Source organism: Myotis brandtii, unplaced genomic scaffold (genome assembly GCF_000412655.1).
Source record: "Myotis brandtii unplaced genomic scaffold, ASM41265v1 scaffold231, whole genome shotgun sequence".
Taxonomy (NCBI): Eukaryota; Metazoa; Chordata; class Mammalia; order Chiroptera; family Vespertilionidae; genus Myotis; species Myotis brandtii.
The window spans coordinates 874990-880082 of NW_005358689.1; the positions used below are offsets into that span (position 1 = coordinate 874990).

The following is a 5093-nucleotide window of genomic DNA, read 5'->3' on the forward strand; positions in this document are numbered from 1 at the left end:
TTGATGGGGGGAAACGGAGACTCATGTACTACTTTACACCAGCGGTCGCCAACCGGTGGTCCGCGGACAACTGGTGGTCCGTGAGGTCTGAAAGGTTGGCGACCGCTGCTTTAAACAATAATAATTTTTAAAAAGTACATAAACACTGCAGAAAACATCCCTTTACCTTGAAAATCCCTGCAGGCTGCTGCGGAAGTGGGCATTAGGGGTCTACGGCGCAGAGTGGAGGGAGGGGGTGTTGGTATCAGACAGAAAGGAGTACTTAACGCCACTAAACTGTACACGTGAAATGGTGACTTTTACCCAGGCCGGCGTGGCTCAGTGACTGAATGTCATTCTATGAACCAGGTGGTCACGGTTCGATTCCCGGTCGGGGCACATGCCTGGGTTGTGGGCTCCATCCCAAATGTGGGTTGTGCAGGAGGCAGCCGATCAATGATTCTCTCTCATCATGGGTATTTGTCTTTCTCTCCTTCTCCCTTCCTCTCTGAAATCACTAAAAATATATAGAGCAGCGGTCAATGCAGCCTCCATAGTCCTGCCCACGCTGCCCATCAAGATAACGAGACCAAGATAACGAGAGGGGGCAGCATCGCTTTCATCGGAGCTGCATTCATTTAGCGCTAATCCCAGCCATGAGCAGAGCGGTTCCCTTTCCGGACTTAACTGCCTGGACAGCGTCGCCACGCGTGGAGCTTGGGTGAGTTATGGGCCGCGGTGTCTCCACAGGAACCAGGCACCACGGTGAGCCTGCCAGCCCCTCTGGCCGGAGCCAGGGCTGCTCCTGTGCCAATTCAACGCTTGATCCTTAACAAAGAATATCAGTCCTGGGCTCCCCGGGAGGACCGGCCTTGGGAGCTGGGCCGCGAGGCTGTAGAGGGATCCCTGCTCCTGGGAGGTAGCGGCCAACGTCCGGCCAACCTGCCTTCCTGGCTGTGCCCGCAGCCTTGCCCTGGGCGCCAGGAAGAGCTGGCTTTCTCGGAACCTGGCCTCCATCCCATGTCTCTGCGCAGGCTGGTCCCTGGGCTCCAGGGCCTCTTTTTGTCTCATCGGCTCTCTGATGCCAACTGACCTTCCCCGGGGCCAGCCCCTCCATGGAATAGTTCTCATGTCCACAGCACACTTGGTCTCCCTCCCTTGATATTCTGTTTACAGCCCCAGGATAGCATTTTCACTATATGAGGCCTCAGCCCCTGCCCCAGACGGTAAATTTCTTGAGGACAAGGACCTTGAAGGTCACACAACTTAAGCACCCCACTCCTATTTTTCCCATTAATCGTTTTTGTTATCATTCTACTTACCTTTAAATTTTATTGATTTCAGAGAGGAACAGAGAGGGGGAGAGAGATAGAAACATCCATGATGAGAATCATTGATTGGCTGCCTCTTGCACACCCCACACTAGGGATCGAGCCCGAAACCCGAGCCTGTGCCCTGACTGGGAATCGAACCGTGACCTCCTGGTTCATTGGTTGACTTTCAACCACTGAGGCACGCCGGCTGGGCATTTAAATTTTATTTTTAGCTGTAACCGGTTTGGGTCAGTGGATAGAGCGTCAGCCTGTGGACTGAAAGGTCCCAGGTTCGATTCCGGTCAAGGGCATGTACCTTGGTTGTGGGCACATCCCCAGTGGGGGGTGTGCAGGAGGCAGCTGATCGATGTTTCTCTCTCATCGATGTTTCTAACTCTCTATCTCTCTCTCCCTTCCTCTCTGTAAAATCAATAAAATTTATTTTTTTAAATATATTTTATTTTTATAGGTGACATATATTAGTTGCAGGTGTACAACACAGTGACTCAACATTTACTTACCTGACCACCTGATCACCACAATCACCATAATCAGCCTCGTAGCCATCTGTCACCGTACACAGTTATTATAGTTTTATTGACTATATTCTCTATGCTGCACTTGACATCCCTGTGACTTATTTTATAACGGGAAGTTGTGCTTTTCTCCCCACTAATGCTTTGAAGAAGATGTACTTTCTTCAGGGGTACTTACCTCCCGGTCCTGGCACCAGGCGCTGCGGATAGGGTCTCCTCCATCCTCGGTCCCTGGTGGCTTAAGGACTCCCGTTCCTGAGACGGTAGGAACTCCACACAGTGGCGATGGTGGCCAGTGTTTTTCCGTGAACCGGGAAACAGGGCCTTTTGATTGCCTAGGGAGAAACAGGAAATCCAATTAAGAGGATCAAACAGAAAACAACACGTAGGTGTTTTCCTATGCCACCCAGCAGTTTTCTTTGCAGAAGAATTCAAAACCTTAGGCGTGTCTCTTACGGAGCGGAACTTTAAGGGGCAAAGATCAAGGCCATTTTGCCAAGCGGGGCATGTGGCACCTCGGAACTGAAGGGACCCCAGCCCCAGCTCTGCTTCAGAAGGCGGGCATCTAAGCCAGCGGGTCTAAGGGGCAGCTTTCTCCCCTGTGGCCCCAGCGAGGGAGGCCCTACACTTTGGCAATGCAACCCATTTGTCACATCACCGTGGTGATGGTGAGGAAGTGTCTCCTTGGGCCTAGACGTCCCGTTCGTGACCGCCTCTGTGGACATGTGGTTTCTGGGAACGCAAGCACAAGGGCGAGGGTGATCCATGGTCTCCGGTGAGCAGGGAACGTGCAGATTTCTAGGGAAAACCAGCTAAGATGGCCATCAGAGTGGGACATTCTCTAAGCCAGCGGTTCTCAACCTGTGGGTCGCGACCCCTTTGGCGGTCGAACGACCCTTTCACAGCGGTCGCCTAAGACCATCCTGCATATCAGATATTTACATGACGATTCATAACAGTAGCAACATTACAGTTATGAAGTAGCAACGAAAATAATTTTATGGTTGGGTCACAACATGAGGAACTGTATTTAAAGGGCCAGAAGGTTGAGAACCACTGATTTAGATATTTCCATGACGATTCATCACAGTAGCAACATGACAGTGATGTAGCAACGAAAATAATGTTATGGTTGGGTCACAACATGAGGAACCGTATTTAAAGGGCCAGAAGGTTGAGAACCACTGCTCTAAGCGGTATGGCTGGGTAAGTTATGGCTGGTTAGGCGTCACTGGGTAATTATGAGGTCTCAGATTTAGGGCCAGAAGGACCCTAAACGTTGAATAGGCGTCTAGTGCTTTCATTATTTTACAGAAAATTCCACTGGTGCTCAGAGAGGCCAAGCATTTGCGTAGGGCCATGCACCTATTAAACCGTGGAGCCAGCACTTGCATCCACCTGCAAACTCAGTTGTCACCTTCGATCTTTCAGAGAAATCGAATCCAGCGCGAGCCAGATCCAGAGCCTCAGAGGGTGCTCTGCGTCCGAGGTACCTGGAAAGGGAGCTGAATTGTGCATCTCGAACGAGCCTCCAGGTGGTACTGAGGCCGCTGGCTCCCTGACCACAGTTTGATGGTAAGGACTTAGGGACCTCTTCTCTGCAGGCCCTGCTCACTACTCGGGCTGCCCCGTTCTCCTGGGGTGCAGCACGACCAAGCTGCGCAACAATCACTTCTAAGAAGTGGGCCTTTGTCAAGACAGTCACCCCCAATTCTTCTCAGCCCCGAAGGGTAAAGGACTAGCGCTTGGGTGCAATTTCTCTCATTCCAGGACGGGCGCTTCTCCTGAAGACCAGCAGGGGGCGTACCAAAGGCGGGGGCTGAGGGGAGGAGCCCGCAGGAAGAGTCTGAGCTTCAGGGAATGGAGGTCAAGAGCTGCTCTCAGCCCCAGCTGGTTTGGCTCAGTGGATAGAGCATCAGCTTGCGGACTGAAGGTTCCCCTGTTCGATTCTGGTCAAGGGCACATGCCTGGGTATCTGGTCTTGATCCCCCAGTGTGGGGTGTGCAGGAGGTAGCCGATCAATATTTTTATTGATTTCAGAGAGGAAGGGAGAGGAAGAGAGAGAGAGAAACATCAATAATGAGAGAATCATTGATTGGCTGCCTCCTGCACACGCCCTACTGGGGATCAAGCCCGCAACCCGGACATGTGCCCTTGACCGGAATCAAACCTGGGACCCTTCAGTTGGCAGGCTGATGCTTTATCCACTGATCTAAACCAGCTAGGGTGATGTTTCTATCTCTTTCTCCCTCTCCCTTCCTCTCTGAAATTAATAAAAATATATATTTTTTTAAAAAGCTGCTCTAAGCGGAAGTTGGTCTTGCTTGCTTCTGTGTGGCGTGCACCCGGCGCTCCTGGCAGGCCGCCCACTCCTCAGGAGCCCGGGAGAGAGCATCATCCCTGAATTTCAAACCAGGGCAGCCTTGTCTCTTCTTCCTGGGCACGCGCCTTAGCATGTAGCCACCCCCGCCCCGTGCACCCTCGGGCTCTGTCTGTTGTTGCACAATTTTGATATTTTTAAAGGATCAAAATGACAACTGAGTTTGTAGCTGGCTTCAGACTCCAGCTCCACAAGGTAACAGACGCATGACCTTGAGTGTGTGCGCGCCCTCTGCCAGCACCAGTCCTCTCACCTGAACAACAGCAACCGTAACTGTTCTTACTGCCCCCAGGAAGCGTCACCGGGGGCATCTGAGGACACTCGGTCACTGATACATAAGCCTCCGTTACGTCTCGCTCGCTTAACGCATCGCGGACCAGTAGTTCTATTGCCAGCTTTACCCGGGGGCAGGTAAGTTTCTATTGAACGAGGACAAAAAACGTTTTACATAAATGCTAAAGGCACGCTTTAAAAATTAAATACCCATGGCATTTTGAAGTTAGTTACCACATGTTCTTACAAGCTAATATCTTTTTAAAGAATTCTCGTGATGGGCCACAAGCCTTAGAACAGAAACCACGAGAATTCTCGTGATCCGTCCACGTGTTAAGTAGACAGACATCTAGGCCAGTGGTCGGCAAACTCATTAGTCAACAGAGCCAAATATCAACAGTGCAACGATTGAAATTTCTTCTGAGAGCCAAATTTTTTAAACTTAAACTATATAGGTAGGTACATTGTTATTAACTTAATGAGGGTACTCCTAAGGCTTAGGAAGAGCCACACTCAAGGGGCCAAAGAGCCGCATGTGGCTCGTGAGCCGCAGTTTGCCAACCACGGATCTAGGCAATGGCACCTCACCCGGAATGTCTTCCTTTTAGAAAC

At 51.0% G+C, this 5093-nt stretch overlaps 1 protein-coding gene and 1 long non-coding RNA gene across 2 annotated transcripts in view; one reads left to right on the forward strand and one right to left on the reverse strand.

Annotated features, from left to right (window-relative positions):
• The window catches only part of TLR5 (toll-like receptor 5), an 11557-nt gene extending 9395 nt beyond the window's left edge, over positions 1-2162 (reverse strand). Inside the window, exon 1 of the mRNA XM_014539936.1 lies at positions 2007-2162. The gene's annotated coding sequence lies outside the window, so the exon portion shown is untranslated. The remainder of the gene's footprint in view (positions 1-2006) is intronic.
• The window catches only part of LOC106726150, a 13047-nt gene extending 9312 nt beyond the window's left edge, over positions 1-3735 (forward strand). The window contains exons 2-3 of the long non-coding RNA XR_001362178.1: positions 511-700; positions 3260-3735. This is a non-coding gene — a long non-coding RNA (uncharacterized LOC106726150). The remainder of the gene's footprint in view (positions 1-510; positions 701-3259) is intronic.
• Positions 3736-5093: the final 1358 nt, after the last annotated feature.